Source organism: Lissotriton vulgaris, chromosome 4_1, assembly GCF_964263255.1.
Source record: "Lissotriton vulgaris chromosome 4_1, aLisVul1.2, whole genome shotgun sequence".
NCBI classification, from domain to species: domain Eukaryota; kingdom Metazoa; phylum Chordata; class Amphibia; order Caudata; family Salamandridae; genus Lissotriton; species Lissotriton vulgaris.
The window spans coordinates 681,799,575-681,816,729 of NC_141691.1; the positions used below are offsets into that span (position 1 = coordinate 681,799,575).

The window sequence follows — 17,155 nt, forward strand, 5'->3', positions numbered from 1 at the left end:
GGGTGTTTCTTGAGTACTTTGTTTTCCTGGCTTCTCCTTTCCTTTCAGAGTGAGGGGCAGGGTCGTCAGACTCCCAGCAGGAGGTGGACCCAGCATTGTGGCAGGCAGGTACAGCCCTATTCAGGCCCAGGTGCTAACTCCTCCCACCACTCAGGTTGCAAATGCAGTCATTCAGCCTAGGGCTGACTCAGCCAGCCTCCTGGGGAATCCCCAGCCCCTGTCACTCTCAAACCAGACAGTCAATACACAAACAGGCCAAGGCACACAGAAGGGTCAGACAAGAGAACAGCAACTTTCTAAAAGTGCTGTTCTCAAACACAGGATTTAAAAACAACCTTTCCTAAAAGATGTGTTATTAAATTCTGAGTTCAGGGATACTAGACTCTTATGTCCGATCTTGTTCCTATGGGAAGAAATGCTGGTAGCCACTGTTGCCGGCATCCCCCTTGTTAACCTATAGAGCAAGATAGCCTTACAATACTGAAAAACGAAAATGGCTGCCTTTCACTACCAGAGCTTGTTACCTGCACCAGTACATGCTCTACCTTTCACATACACTGCACCGTGCCCAGGGGGGTACCTTGGGCCTTCCATAGGGGTGACTAATGTGCACAAAAAGGGAAGGGTTAGGCCTGATCAGTGGGGACACTGACCAGGAGGACACGGCAGTTCCTAGACTGCACACAGGCACTGCAGTGGCAGGCCCGAGACACCATTTTAGAGCTACTCATGTGGGTGGCACAATCAGTGCTGCAGGCCCACTATTAGTATTTGTCAGCACCAGCCCTGGCACACCCAGTGCACTTTACTAGGGACTTCGTGGTGATACAAATATGCCAATCATGTATATCCAATCATGATAACAATTTACATTCCGAGCACTTACACTCTGGCACTGATCAGCAGTGGCAGAGTGTCCAAAGTATCTAAATCAGCAAAACACAATCCAGCACAGCATAAAAAATACAGGAGGTAGAGGTAAAAAGATAGGGGGAAACCACGCCAAAGATGCCAGGTCTAACAGTGAGGTCAGAGTCACAACATGGTCGGAGGAATATTGACCTGCAACAATGTCAAGTCCACAGTGTCGACTACCATTACATCACCCTGAGAATCAGATGTGTGAGTCAAGAATAGTATACTGCCACTGTAGACACTTACCTTGACAAAATAGAGGCTGTCGTTATTGTGATCTCGATATTGTGGAATGCCAATATTATTGTAGTTTATATTGTGACATACAACAATTGGAGAAGGGTAGACATTATTTTAAGCATTTTGTAGCCATAAAGAGCCCAGTCTGAAAGCGGGTAGCGGTAAAGCTTTGGCAAAGCCAATATGTCTCGCCTGTGCCTTTTGTGGGTGAACATGTATATGTGGATGCCCCTTTTAAATACGTTTTCTTATGTTTACTCTTTAAGAAAATCCTCTCTTAAGTGGCCACTGAAGATGCGTGTGCACCAATGCAAGCCATATTTCGACGGGTATACTGAAGCATAAATAAATTCCTTTAAAGATGGCTACGTCATGCATGCACTTCGGCAGTGACCCTCTGTGGGTGTGTTTTTTGTTTATGCCTCAAGAAAAACTATTCAGGGATGGCTGCTACGCACGCACGTTGATGAGACCTAAACATTTTATGCAAAATGTATTGTTCAGCAAAGTAACGCAACAATTACAGATCTATCTTACCAATTGGTCTTTCCTGTGATTAAAACCCCGTGGAAGGCTATCCCTATTTTTCGTCACAAGATGGAACTGTTGCTGCCTTCCTTTCTGAATTATCATGTAGTAAAATAGGGTTGGGGAATGTTGATATATGAATAGATGAGTATAAACTATGCCTCGCATCACTCTTTCTCTGTCATGGATTGTTCGTTGAAAATGTTCACACTTTTTGAAAATAATTTTTTTGCTGTAATGTCCCTTTCTGAGTTTTAATCAAATTTCCTGAATACCCGATGCTTTTTGAAAACCAAAAAAAAAAAGAAAGTAAAAAAAAACAATAAAAGGTGCCTTCAATTCATGCCTTGGGCACTAATGTGCTTTGGAAGTAATTGCACTGAGGTAAACTCCCATGTTCCCTATGGTTCATTTTAGTGAAAGAAGTATGTGTTTGACTTGACCGTATAGAATGTTGCCTGATGCAGTGAAACCAGAGCGGCAGAAAGGGTGTCTGATGTTGTTAAGTCAGAGTTGTGGAATGCTGCAGGTGCAGTCAGATCAGCACACAGGCCTGAAACAGTGCTTGGAAATGAACAATTGTATCATGGCCAAATTTGATAAAGGAGCTAGATGAGGGGACTCCGCACTCAAATATATAGTCAATAAACCATGGACATACATTCTGAAAGTATATAAACAAGAATACATGTTGGACATGGCCCTTTCTGCAGGGTCACCCCCAAAATGTTTGCTTTCCTCCTCCTGTTTTATGAACTTATTTTTGTTGGCCTTTAGGACTCTGCCAACTTAGCACTGACAACCAGTGCTAAACGGCTTTTGCTCTCTCTTTAAACATGATTAATTTATGAATAAGACCCTAATAAAGTGATAATACATGTACTAAGAGCATGTGAATTAAATGCTACTAGCGGGTCTGCAGAACTTATTGTGCCACCCACTTAAGTAGCCCTTTAAACATGACTCTTGCCTGCCATTGCAGCCTGTGTGAGCAGTTTTAAACTGCCATTTCAACCTGGACAAGATAAACCTCCTACCAGGCCCAAAAACCCCCTTACACAGCCCAGAGGGCAAGGTGAAGTGTACACAAGTTTTACATCTCCTGGTAGTGAAAAACTCCTACATGTATTTTTTACTACTGTGAGACCTACCTCTCCAATAGGATAACATTGGATTACCTTATTAAATTCAATAAGTGATAGATTTCAATTGAGAGCTGGTATCCAGGTGTAGTATGGTGTCAATGTAATTGTGATTAAAAGCCCTCTTTACTGGTAAAGTCAGATTTTTTGTCACAGTTCTGGAAATGCCATTTTTATAAAGTTGGCATTTGTTGTCCTAAATAGTGATGCCTGCAGTTGATCCTGGATCACAATACTAGTTGTAGCTGGCAGTTGGTCTTTGTGTATTGCAGCCAGACAGGGAGACAAAGGGAAGCTAGGTGTTGGCAGGATGGGCCCCTCTGAGCTAGCGAGGATGCGGAGCTGTCACCTACCAAACTTGCACATCAAAAAGGCTCTGCCTGAGCACTCTCACAAAGGGGTTTGACACTAGTCTGTTGTGTCACCAACTCGCTAGGGCTAGGGCAGGGAGCTAGGAAATTCCCGGCACCTCTAGGTGTGGAAATATCCAGAAGCTTCTCCTACTTCAGAGTGGGCACCCAGTATACATATTGGACCTCAGACCCCAAAGTTATGGACCTGAAGAAGAACCGCTGTGCTACTCTGCTGCAAGAGGGACTGCCACTATACTGACCTACTATGCTGCCCTTACGCCTGAGTGAGAATGACTGGACTTTCATCTTGAACCCAGGACCACCAGAGTGGCTCCAAGGGCTAATTGGCCAAAAGACTTGGCCACCCAGTGACCTAACAGAACCCTCCATTAGGCACTGCCTAATTGCCCTATTGCCTAGTTCTACGCTGCAATAGATGGAAAGTCTCATCAAATTATCAAGTGTGCAATTCTGGGTGATTGAGTGGGTGCTCCTGAAGGCAGAACGAAATGAGGAGTTAAGAGTACTTACTTTGAGCCTGTGACTGTAGGTGGGGTCCACTGTAACTCATTGTTGAGAATAAACACTTAATTTTTCTCTTCACACTTTGATCCAAAGCGAGAAAAAAATCACAATAGAGAAAAATAAGGTGGAAAAGAAAAAAAACAGTGACAAAGAAAGAAAGCAGGGATGAAAAAGAATCAGGAAGGGCAAGATAAACTGGCAGGGAGTGTCTGTAAAGTATGGAAGAGGCATGAGGTGGAATCTGCAGTACCTTACCTTGGCACTCAGCAACCACAATATTCAATTACATGAGCCATGGGCTTTGAGCAATTCTTTGGGCCCCAGCACTACCTCTTTAACAAATTAAGTGATGTGGGGACACAGTGAAATACAGCCAGATGTGCAAAATTTGAGGGTGCAAAGCAGTTGGTGTGTTGGCACACAGGCTGCATTGTGCTACAACCTTCTTTTTTTGCAGTGACAGATGTACAGATTTGTTGCAGAGAAAAATTACCATTTTGTAGAATTTACAGAACCCTGCCCCATAAAACAAAATGAGGCAAGATTGTTTATGAAAATTCTTCTGTATTGGTAGCAACTGCATGAATGGAGGCCTGCAAAGTGAAAGCATAACTCAATCCCAGCTTTTTAATTCTCAGAATCGCAACTTTTTTTAATGTTTCCCATTTCACTTAAAGGGACAGGGACTGATTTAAGAATAAATGTGGGATTTCGTGAATGGCATTCAGAGGCAGACAGTGGTCTCCTGGACCACCATCTGCTTCCCTCTGCCCTTCACAGCCCAGATTCACAAGATGAAAACTGTCCAGCAAAGATAGGGGTATATTACCAAGGGCCTTATCGCCGCTTTAGCGGGAATTTTTCCCGATAAAGCGACGATAATTTTATCTCCCTATTACCTAGCTGTCGCTAACACCAGTTAGCGACAGCTAGTAGGAGATGCCACGTCTTTGTTCAGACAGGTAGCAGTGCGAGGCAGGAGCAGAAGGAGGAGGAAGCAAGTGGGAGGACGCCGAAACTGCTGACGGCCCCGGCCCCCGCTCTCCTTCTGATTTCCCGGCTGACTTCCGCCCTGCTCCCCGGCTGATTTCCCCACCGGCTCTCAGCTTCTCAGCAGTTTTCAGCGCACCAGGGGCCCTACGACAGAAGGGGGCCGTGGACCACCACATCCGAGCCGAGCGTGACCGCCATTCCTCTAATCTGCCTAATCACCTAAATTAGCCACTCGGAGATTGCAAGCTGAGCGGAGGAACCCCTGACTTTTGTGCCTGACCTCCATGCTCCGCAGCTGCCATCACCACTTCACCACCTCGCTACCCAAGGCTTTCTTCCTGCAGCCTAAACACTCCTGGTACCTGGGGTCACACACTTCGGACCGACGGACTACCGGACTACAGGAGGTGTAGGGTAGCAGTAGCATAAAAGCAGGAGCAGTAAGCGGGGCTGTCGTTCTGTGGGTCTGAGGGTCTGCCCTTTGCCACTTGGCCATTTAGTCATTTAGCCATTCAGCCACTGCAGTGACCGCAGTCCATCAGCAGTGTGGCCTGTCTTGTTCCTGTTGCAGAGTTGTGCTGCTTTGCTAAAAGCTCTCCTCACCCTGTTGCTGCCGTTGTTGCCTGTTGCAGCGCCTGTCACCATTTGCCAAAACCTGCCTGATATTGCTTGTCACTTGCCGCCTTTACGCTTTGACACTTCTCCGCTGCCTCCATTTTCACCATTTACCACCTATGGTGAGGGGGCAGTGGCAGCCCTCTCAGCCCTTTCACCAGCACTTTCATCAGCACCAGCACTTTCATCAGCCTTTCATCCACCTTTTGGCCCCCCTGGTCTGGAGTACAGGTAGGACTGCGAGGACCAGCAGCCGGGCTAAACCGTTCAGCTGTGGTCCTCTTCCCGCCCCTTGCCTGATTGATTCAGAGACTATTTTACCTCTTGCGGCCCCTGTTTCACGAGAGCCGCTCGCAGAGGTTGTTTTTAAACATTCAGCCTTCCTGGAACGGATAAACATTTTACTGGGCTCGTTCACCTTTGGATTGGAATTTTGCCGTGCTGAGAGGCCCGACGGGTTGGGATTGCGAGGACCAGCAGCCCGGCTAAACCGTTCAGCTGTGGTCCTCTTCCCGCCCCCTGCCTGACGATATTTATCTAACTTTGACTCCCCCTTCGCGGTACGCGCCGGGTGCGAGCCGGGAGAAGCCCGGGACAAGGGCGAGACCGTCTGCGGCCGTCCGAGGCCGATTGAGGCCGGGCTGGGCCACCCCCTAACATCTTGGATCTGGGTTGTGAGACTCTTTATGTTATTGTTCAATATCTTGTGTAAATATTTCGTGTACCTCACCTGTATTTTAGCAGGGGTTGCCAGAGCATCTATTTAAATGGTGTTACGCTCTGGGAAAGGAAGAAAAGTAACTCTTTCAACTACAGGGGGGTTAGTTACTGGGACGATTGACCAGTTTATCACCAGGGCTGCTGTGGTTCTGGAAAAAGAGATTGCCTTAACAGAGAAACGTCTGTCTTTAGACCTTCTTTCAGGGAAGCGCTCATCACTGGGTACTATTGGAACTGCAGTTACTCCAGAACAAATACGATCTAATGAACTTCCAGGAGTTCTGAGCCCGAGTCCCAGCCTATTGTTGGTAGGATCTGATGGCTCAGTGTCAGGTTCCCCATTAAATGCAACCACTGGCAGTCTTACTTCTAGTGGAGCTAGGCAAAGGGATTCCATATCGCCATTTCAACACAGCCTCCCCAGCACAAACCCAACTCCTGAAATACTACTTAGTAAAGACTCTACTGCTAAACAGTTAGCAGGGGAAAGGAAAACAGGAGGGCCCCCCAAAAGGGTAGCTCAGCGAAAGTTCGAAAAACAGTTAGAGCAAACCCCGTCCCATTAGTTATTAAGCACCTCCCTGCCCCAGTTACTAGTACCTTACACCAAATTGAAATGCCAATCCATTGCGTTGACAAGGAGGGGCTCCTAGTGGAAATGAAAAACTTGCGAAATCCTTGATGTTACTACTATTGGAGAGAACCAAATTAATGAACGCAAAATTGGAGAAACTTGAAAAGTTAGTATTAGCAAATTCTAGTATGATGGATAAGGTTGTGAAAGGTATAGAGGGTTCCCTCCTTAAGGTCCCAGATTACCTGGCCTCGGGGCCCAGGACCCTTGGTAAGGACTCTGAGCCAGAATTAATTGGGAGGGCTAAAAATCATAACACTATGCCCTGCGCCAAGAAGCACCCCGAACAGAGCGAACCTCGAGGTAATGTAAGGGAGGGTGATAAAGAGGTGGGTAAGGAGGCTAGAAGCCAGAATGTACCACATGTCCAGACAGCAGAGAGGCGGACATATGGGAGATCCCAACAGGGCATTGAGGGTGACAAACAGCGGTTGCCCTGTATTAACCTTCCCCCAGAGTCTGTACCTTACACGGTAATCTTAGCAGGAGTTCCTGGGATTAGTTAAGAAAAACTAGAATCTCATAGGGAACTGAAGAACAAGGTCACTCACTGGCTCAATAGGCACAGAACGCTCCCAGTATGTACAAATGCAGAAATCTTACATGTTAGAAGGGTGAGCTGGGTGGGGTGTAGACAAAAGGATATAGAGGGCGATTACATTATCGTAAACTTCAGGGACCCATGGGTAGTTGAGCACATATGCTATGAACCAAGGACTGGTGGAATGGGAGATATTCAGTCCTTAGGTTTGAATTATTTTTAAGTTTGTGCCCCCATATGTCCATCGAAGTGCATACACAATAGTCACATAAATAGACCATGTAACTTAAATTCCCGAGTCTTACCCCACCCTGGCAAACTGCTTTGACCCATCAATGGGTCTAGAGGGGGTGGATTGACATGAGAACAGCCCCTATGGTTCTATTATGGCCCAACCACTGAGTAGGGCAAAAGAAGGTGGAGGTATAACTAGGGAGTCAGGTCCCACAGTAGGAGAGCGGAATTCCAACAGAGATTGCCCAGGGAGTGGGTTGGGTGGTTGCCTTCCCCCCAGGGTAAGCCCAGTGTATTCTGGTGTGACTAATCTTGAGACGAAAATGGTAGGAGGGACTGATGGACAATTGCGGGTAGGGGGAAACTGGGATAAAATCGATGGTTAGTGTACAAAAACAGCCTAACAAAATGGATACATCCAATCTGCTTAAAATTGTCTCCTGGAACATTGCAGGGTTAATGAGCAAAATCTCTATAGTAGAGTGTTTGGATTTCGTGGAAGCTCACGATATCCTGATTTTTCTGGAGAGCTGGGCTGTAGACCCTATCTACTGTAATGGGTTTTTAAACTTTTATTAGCCAGCGATAAGAGGGAAAAAAGGTAGACCTTCTGGAGGCCTAACTATTTGGGTTAGGCAATCTCTTAATTATCGACCTATTGAAGTAATGGTGGAAAGCCTTGATATACTTGCTCTAAAGCTGATACGCCCAAATCAATTGGAGCTTTTTATTGTTATTATCTATGTTAGAGGCCAGCCGGGAGGTCCGAGCTCGGGAATCAAAAACGAGCTGGACTCTCTTTTTAATTCTGTTGCGCTGGATAGATATGTGATCTTGGCAAGGGACTTCAACTGCACATTCGAGCCCTTAAATATTGAGGGGGATGATATCTTTGCAGAGGAAGACGCCCTATGGAACATCCCCCACCTCAATTTAAATCCCCTAAAGAAGTGGACAGATGCTGCCCTTCAGTGGTTGGGCTTCTGCCTTGAGTGGGGTTTGGGAGCAGTAAATGGGCGTTCAAATTCAGACAAAACTGGACGGGTAACATTTGACAATGGCACCAACTCAAGCCGTATTGATTATATTCTCATAAAGGTCGAGTATTGGTCCTCTCTTGAGGATATGACAATATCTGCTCATCCTGAGAGTGACCACAACCCGCTTTTAATGAGCTTAAATATTGGAGGTGGCCCAGAGAGGGAAAAAGCTACAGAGATAGCAACCGTGGAGGCTCTGCTTACTAATGATATGCGCAGGGTCCGATGGGCTAGGGTAGTTGATGACCTCTTAACCCTAGAGAAGATCTCCCATGAGGTTTCCTGTACGTTGGGAGCACTTCAGGCACTGTCCAATCTGGAAGAAATCGTTGAGAAGTCAACTGCTCTCCACGAACAGCTATTTAGGGAGTTGAAATTGTACTTCTCCAAAAGTGGCATTCCCACCAAGCTACAATCTAAAACCCCAGGAAAATCATGGTACAATAAATCTTGCCGGGTTGCCTATGGTGTTTTGGTGTCAGCTATAAAGGCACGAAACACCAAGGACATCAGGATGGCAAGGCTTGCCTATCGTAAAATCCAAAGGCAGGCCAAAAAGGATTGGGATGACCAGCACTGGCAGGAGTTGTATGAGGCTAGTAGGTTGAAAGACCAGACTAAGTTCTGGTATATAGTCAAATGGGGAAATAAAGTCTAACAACAAGTACCGGCAAACCACATAACTGTGGAGGATTGGGTCGATCACTTCGAGTCTCAGTTTAGGGGACTGGAAGTATTAACAGATACTGATCCTGCCGACTACTTACCAAGGCCTTTGACTCCCTGTCAACCCTTAGTGTTCGTCAGGAAAGATGTAGAGTATGCCCTAGGGAAGGTCCAAGGTGGAAAAGCACCAGGAATGGAATGCATTCCGGCAGACCTTTTCAAATATGATCTGACCAATTGGGTACCATATATTACCTTTTTAGCTAAGGGCGCATCCATCCCGGATTCTTGGCATGGAGCTGAGATCCTGCCCATATTAAAAAAGGGGGATCGTTCCATCCCGGGGAACTACCGCCCTATTAGCTTAATAGACGCTGTCCAAAAAATTGTTGCCAGGATGGTGCTAGCTAATATCCAGAGTTGGATAGAATCAGAGGAGGTTTTATCCCCATTACAAGCAGGTTTTGGAGCTCGTGTTAGTACGATTGAACAGTTCTTTAGGTTTATATTAATTTATTGGAAGGTTGTTACTCTGGGTGGAGGTACCATCTATGCAGCCTTCGTAGACCTAAAGTCTGCTTTCGATTTAGTTCCAAGAGCCAAGTTATGGGAAGCACTAAGAACTATGGGGATGCCTCATGAACTACTTGAAATGGTAATTAGGCTATATGAAGCAAACTTTGCACAGGTTAGATGGGGCAAACAAGGGCAGGCTACGAAGAGATTCCCGATGTCCTGTGGTGTACGCCAAGGGTGTGTACTTGCACCGACCCTGTTTTTGTTGTTCATTAACATGGTCGTGCAGTACTTTGCAGGATTTCCAACAGATGCACCTGCCCTAGGGGGCACTAAGTTTCCACTACTTATCTTTGTGGATGACACACTGATATTATCAAAAACCCAGAAGGGACTTTAAACCGCCCTAAACAAATTTGAGGATTTTGCCAAATTAATGACCTCCAGGTCAATGTTACCAAAACAAAATTTATGGCTTTAACAAAAAATAGTCCTCTGGTTAATCATGTTACTATGAATGACTCCAATTTGGAACAGGTAAAAGTCATGACATACTTAGGGGTTGTGTTGGAAAATAGGCTCAGCTGGAAACCCCAGCTCGACATTCTTTCCCTTAAGTTTGCACAGTTAACAGGGTGTCTAATTAAAGAACAGAGAACATCACTCACGAAAAGGATAGGTCCTGCTTTCAAAATTAATAATGCCAAGATCAGTTCAGCGATCTTGTACGGCGCGTACCTCTGGGCTTTTGCGGATCTATCGCCAATCGTGAGAATCCAAAATAAATTTTTCAAAAAACTTGTTGGCCTTCCTCATTCCAGCCCCTTGAAGCCTTTGTTACTGGATTTAGGCTGTCATGCAATCAATGATGTGGCACGCTTTAAACCAGTGGCCCTGTGGAGGAGAATTTGGTCCACCCCTGAACTGGCACTTTTTGCTCACGAAATTATGGATGTCAGATCAGTGTTGGGCTTGGGGAATATTCTCTGGTTTAAAAAAGTAAGAATGCTTTTAGAGAACATGGGCTTGAGCCATCTGTGGACTGACCCGGTTAATAATGTTTTTTCCTCTAAAAAGGTATTTAAAGCTTTATACTGGTCTACCACAAGGCAACATCATATTGACCAGATAAATACTTCATCCTTATCTGGCAGGTTCCTGGAACATAAACTCGAACCATCCCTAGAAGAATACTGGGATATCATTACTAAGAGTGGGGATAGGAAGCTCTATCACCAGTTTAGGGTTGGGTCGCTTCCAGTAAGAACGTTCACAAAAAATGGAAAGGTCAAGAGAACGAGTTCTGCCCCTTGTGTAAGGACCAGAAGGATTCCTTTGGTCATCTATTCTTTGTATGCCCAGCATACTCAGCCCTCCTGAATAAATGGCTTAAACCAATTTGCAAAAATATGGGAACGCAGGTGGGGCTGGAGGCTCTGCCGATTATGAGGGTTGATACAACGGAACCTGTGGTAATCGCAGTAGCAAAGTTTCTGGGCTGGTCATGGATTATTAGAGCTAATAACATAGATAGAGGTTAAATATTAGTTATTAATTCCGATGTTATATATGCTCTTGTCTGCCACCAAAACTACACACATTTTATTTGTTGTATTTTTCTGTGGTTTTAGAGTGATATGAATTGCTATGTAATCATCTTGTTTTATGCTCAAGTATCTAATGTAATGCCAGAATGGCTTTTAACTTTTATAATCAGGGTAAGATGAGTTTTAGGATGATGGTTGTGTTTACGGCTTCTAAGGTTGTCTTTTATGATGAAATATTCGAATAAAGACGTATGAAACTGAAACTGAGATAGCGATCATCTTGGGGCCCACTTTGCATGTCAGCGATAATTATCACTAATGACATGCGAAGTGGGCGTGCCAAGATGTTAGCGACTGGAAACAGTTGCTAACATCGCTATCTCCTATTACCTACTTTTGGAAATATTAGCGCTAAGCGCGAATATCTCCAATAGCTAACGCCTGCCCAGAGCAGTTCTTAGCCATGTTATCCAATGGTAGGTGGATAACATATGGAAAACACAAATGGCAGATTTTGCTAAATACGATCAGCACATCATAGTATTCCTCCCTTGTTATGTTCTTAATATATACCAGTTATGCTTCTCTGTTGGAGTGCAAGTCAGATGTAGTGCTTATCCACCTTAGGCACAAATCCACGATAAACCACCCACTGAAAGTGTGATAGAATATCATACACATATCACAAAAACATCCGTGCACATCCCTGTTCAGTCTCTATTATCCAATAGGCAATCTGCCTTTTGATCCAAAAAGTCTCTTGTTTCTATATCTCCAATGTTCTTTCAATCCAAAATAGTGATACACAATGTACGATAATCCACAGTTTTCTTTATTAGTTCTTTCTCTTGTCACAGCCGACGCGCGTTTCGCCCTACACGGGCTTTTTCAAGGCTGCAATTTACATACAAGAAATAATGCGATATCACAATCACATTCTTGGGACCACCTTCAATTTGTATAATACATTGATCTGTTCACCATGATACCAAAGTGCCACCATCACCTATATGATTTCGATGTGCACCTCCTATCACTGTACATCGTACATATGTTTGTGCCCTTTCAGTTAGAAAAAATATTTTTCTCATTTTTAAAAGTCTGTGCAATCACCTTCACCAATATATTCGCAAAAGATCTTAAGAAATCCATATACACCCACAGTTGTGCTTACTAACAAAGTAATATCAATTAGTTTCAAGTGCCTATCCAACACTATGCCAATCAATGCATAATGTTAATCCCTATTTCCAATTAAAACCTCTCTATTCCACTTACCAAAAACAAATGTAATCAGTTAGAGCAGCATGTGTTCTGGACGTATTCTAAAAACAAGTTGGCATTGAACCTGTGAGAGATTATAATAAAAGTATCACCATACAGCCACATGTATATGCATATATGGTTGAACTGTGTTCAGTCATTTCAAGTCCCACTGAAACACAGGCTTACCTCCAAGCCTTTCTTTTTCTTAGAGATGCATGTATACGCTCTAGTATCATCCACAGGTGGTGTGTTATTGGATCCACACAGCGATTGGAGCCTTGATAAGTCCCATCTAAAGTATGTTAAATATGTTGCTATTAGTTTTTAATTGATCGCTAGTTCGTAAATTAATCCATTATATCTAATCTGTATACAATTTAGTTATTTTGTTCCAGTATAAAATCAAGTCATAGGGCTCAGGGAGCCGCCGTACTGGCTTTCATGTATCTAATCAAATCATCTCTCGTGTCAAAGCCGAATGCCAAATTCATTTAAAACCACACGTTTTAATTTCGACTAGCACTTAAAACTGGGAAAACTGCCGAAGAAAACCTTATGTGCGCCAAGCGCTTTCAAAAATATCCTTTTCGGTTCCCACGTTGTGTTAAAACGGGTGTAGCCAAGCTTTTAAATATACCGGGTATAGTCCGCTCCCTCCCGCAGGCAAGCCTCAATACATGCATTATAAACCCAGGTCCTATTTCGAAGAACCAACAACGGTATTACTCTTCTTACATAATTTATAAACCCCGCGTTGGCGTTTATATATTTTCTTTGGATATTTACCGTTATGTCCTATGTGCTGCCGAGATGTCTGTTTCGTTCCGCGTCTACTATTCCACACGATGACCCTCTCGCCTCCTCTCGCTATAAATGGAGATAGAAAAGGGGCCAGTATCCAAAGTGTGTTCTAAGTCTCATGCAAACCTCGCGGCCATTTTAAGATGTCTATTGGCGCGTTCGTTAGCATTGGTGTTACCCATTTGAGAACAACTTTGTATAGGAAAATGATATTTGTGTATCTATACAGTCTACGGGAGGTTCCTTTCCGAATATATGTTTGAAGCTGTTGCACTTGGCTAACGTTTTTTTGGTTATTCAGAACTATTTTAAAAAAAACACATTTAAACGTAAAAAGTCCAATTCCATCTCTACATTATGCAATTTCCAAATTCGACAATGTTTTCTCACATTGGTTTAGTTGGTAGACAACTGTATATGGGAACCAAACATGTTCAAGCTGACTACATGTACATTGCTTCATGGGCACATGACATTAAGCCTATAACTGCACTAGTCATATTATGTTTTGATCATCTCATATAAATCCATATCCAGTACTGATATCCTCATAAGAATTCATACATCTCTTTGTCTATGTTTGCTCCCTTCTCCACTGCACGCAGGGAAATGATCCACTTACTTTCCAGCTGACGCAATTTGCGTACACGATCACCTCCTCTATTTCCTAAGGTAGCCACATCCACCCCATGGAATCTGATTTTATGCAGTTCATTATGGTTATGTGTAGTATTGAAGTGCACTGCAAATGGATACTGCATGTTGTTGTTACGTATTGCTCTGATGTGCTCCTGCACTCTTTCTTTTAAAGGTCTGATAGAGCTGCCGATATAGATCAGATCACATATGCATATGAGACAATAAACTGCATGTGTTGTGTTGCAGTTTATGAACTGACGTATGCTATGTTGTTTTTTGCTGTTATATTTGAAGTTGGTTGTTTTATTCAGTGCAAAACAGCATACACAGCAATTACCACATTTGTAAAATCCACTTGGTGCAATGGGCATCCATATACGTGTTTTCTGTGGGGGAATATAGCTAGGACATAACTCCTGTCTCAAGGTTTTGCCCCTGCTGAACGTAATGGCAGGCTTCATACCCACTGTGGTATGTAGGCTCATGTCCTCCAATAATAGGTGCCAATGTTTATTTAGTATTTTATATAAATCCGTACTTACTGTGCTATAAGGCGTTATGAACCTTATGTTCTTCTTTTTCTTGACGGATCTATGTTGTTTATACTGGAGTAGTGAGTCTCTGTGTATTTTATCTATTTTATTTCTTTATTGATCTGATTTGTGAAATGGGGTGAGCACTCCGTGCATGCAGCACTGAATTGCATGCAGTTTCTTTTCTGTATGGAACAGTGTGTAATTTAATACACATTTGGCGTGAATGCCCGGTGAATTTGACAGAAAGAATCTTATATCTAGGTAGATATATAGACGACTTACTAATGTTCTGGTCAGGAACTAAGGATGAATTGGATATGTTTTTCGTACATCTGAACGACAATCCCTTCAATTTAAAATTCACAATGGAACAAAGTGTATCAAAAATCAACTTCTTGGACATTACCATCATAGTCAAAAGAGACAAATTACACACTGTTCCATACAGAAAAGAAACTGCATGCAATTCAGTGCTGCATGCACGGAGTGCTCACCCCATTTCACAAATCAGATCAATCCCCTTTAGAGAAATGTTACGAACTAAAAGAAACTGTAGTGACATAGACAGAATAGATGCAGAGCTATTACTAGTAGAAAAAAGGTTTCTGTCTAGGGGGTATGACAAGGAAGTGATAACAAGTGCTAGAAATAAAATAGATAAAATACACAGAGACTCACTACTCCAGTATAAACAACATAGATCCGTCAAGAAAAAGAAGAACATAAGGTTCATAACGCCTTATAGCACAGTAAGTACGGATTTATATAAAATACTAAATAAACATTGGCACCTATTATGGGAGGACATGAGCCTACATACCACAGTGGGTATGAAGCCTGCCATTACGTTCAGCAGGGGCAAAACCTTGAGACAGGAGTTATGTCCTAGCTATATTCCCCCACAGAAAACACGTATATGGATGCCCATTGCACCAAGTGGATTTTACAAATGTGGTAATTGCTGTGTATGCTGTTTTGCACTGAATAAAACAACCAACTTCAAATATAACAGCAAAAAACAACATAGCATACGTCAGTTCATAAACTGCAACACAACACATGCAGTTTATTGTCTCATATGCATATGTGATCTGATCTATATCGGCAGCTCTATCAGACCTTTAAAAGAAAGAGTGCAGGAGCACATCAGAGCAATACGTAACAACAACATGCAGTATCCATTTGCAGTGCACTTCAATACTACACATAACCATAATGAACTGCATAAAATCAGATTCCATGGGGTGGATGTGGCTACCTTAGGAAATAGAGGAGGTGACCGTGTACGCAAATTGCGTCAGCTGGAAAGTAAGTGGATCATTTTCCTGCGTGCAGTGGAGAAGGGAGCAAACATAGACAAAGAGATGTATGAATTCTTATGAGGATATCAGTACTGGATATGGATTTATATGAGATGATCAAAACATAATATGACTAGTGCAGTTATAGGCTTAATGTCATGTGCCCATGAAGCAATGTACATGTAGTCAGCTTGAACATGTTTGGTTCCCATATACAGTTGTCTACCAACTAAACCAATGTGAGAAAACATTGTCGAATTTGGAAATTGCATAATGTAGAGATGGAATTGGACTTTTTACGTTTAAATGTGGTTTTTTTAAAATTGTTCTGAATAACCAAAAAAACGTTAGCCAAGTGCAACAGCTTCAAACATATATTCGGAAAGGAACCTCCCGTAGACTATATAGATACATAAATATCATTTTCCTATACAAAGTTGTTCTCAAATGGGTAACACCAATGCTAACGAACGCGCCAATAGACATCTTAAAATGGCCGCGAGGTTTGCATGAGACTTAGAATACACTTTGGATACTGGCCCCTTTTCTATCTCCATTTATAGCGAGAGGAGGCGAGAGGGTCAGCGTGTGGAATAGTAGACGCGGAACGAAACAGACATCTCGGCAGCACATAGGACATAACGGTAAATATCCAAAGAAAATATATAAACGCCAACGCGGGGTTTATAAATTATGTAAGAAGAGTAATACCATTGTTGGTTCTTCGAAATAGGACCTGGGTTTATAATGCATGTATTGAGGCTTGCCTGCGGGAGGGAGCGCACTATACCCGGTATATTTAAAAGCTTGGCTACACCCGTTTTAACACAACGTGGGAACCGAAAAGGATATTTTTGAAAGCGCTTGGCGCACATAAGGTTTTCTTCGGCAGTTTTCCCAATTTTAAGTGCTAGTCGAAATTAAAACGTGTGGTTTTAAATGAATTTGGTATTCGGCTTTGACACGAGAGATGATTTGATTAGATACATGAAAGCCAGTACGGCGGCTCCCTGAGCCCTATGACTTGATTTTATACTGGAACAAAATAACTAAATTGTATACAGATTAGATATAATGGATTAATTTACGAACTAGCGATCAATTAAAAACTAATAGCAACATATTTAACATACTTTAGATGGGACTTATCAAGGCTCCAATCGCTGTGTGGATCCAATAACACACCACCTGTGGATGATACTAGAGCGTATACATGCATCTCTAAGAAAAAGAAAGGCTTGGAGGTAAGCCTGTGTTTCAGTGGGACTTGAAATGACTGAACACAGTTCAACCATATATGCATATACATGTGGCTGTATGGTGATACTTTTATTATAATCTCTCACAGGTTCAATGCCAACTTGTTTTTAGAATACGTCCAGAACACATGCTGCTCTAACTGA

At 43.1% G+C, this 17,155-nt stretch overlaps 1 protein-coding gene across 1 annotated transcript in view; it reads left to right on the top strand.

The window, feature by feature from the left end:
- LOC147722438 (aromatic-L-amino-acid decarboxylase-like) overlaps nucleotides 1–17,155 on the top strand; it is a 1,636,613-nt gene that overhangs the window by 357,827 nt on the left and 1,261,631 nt on the right. The gene's annotated exons all lie outside the window — the stretch shown is intronic.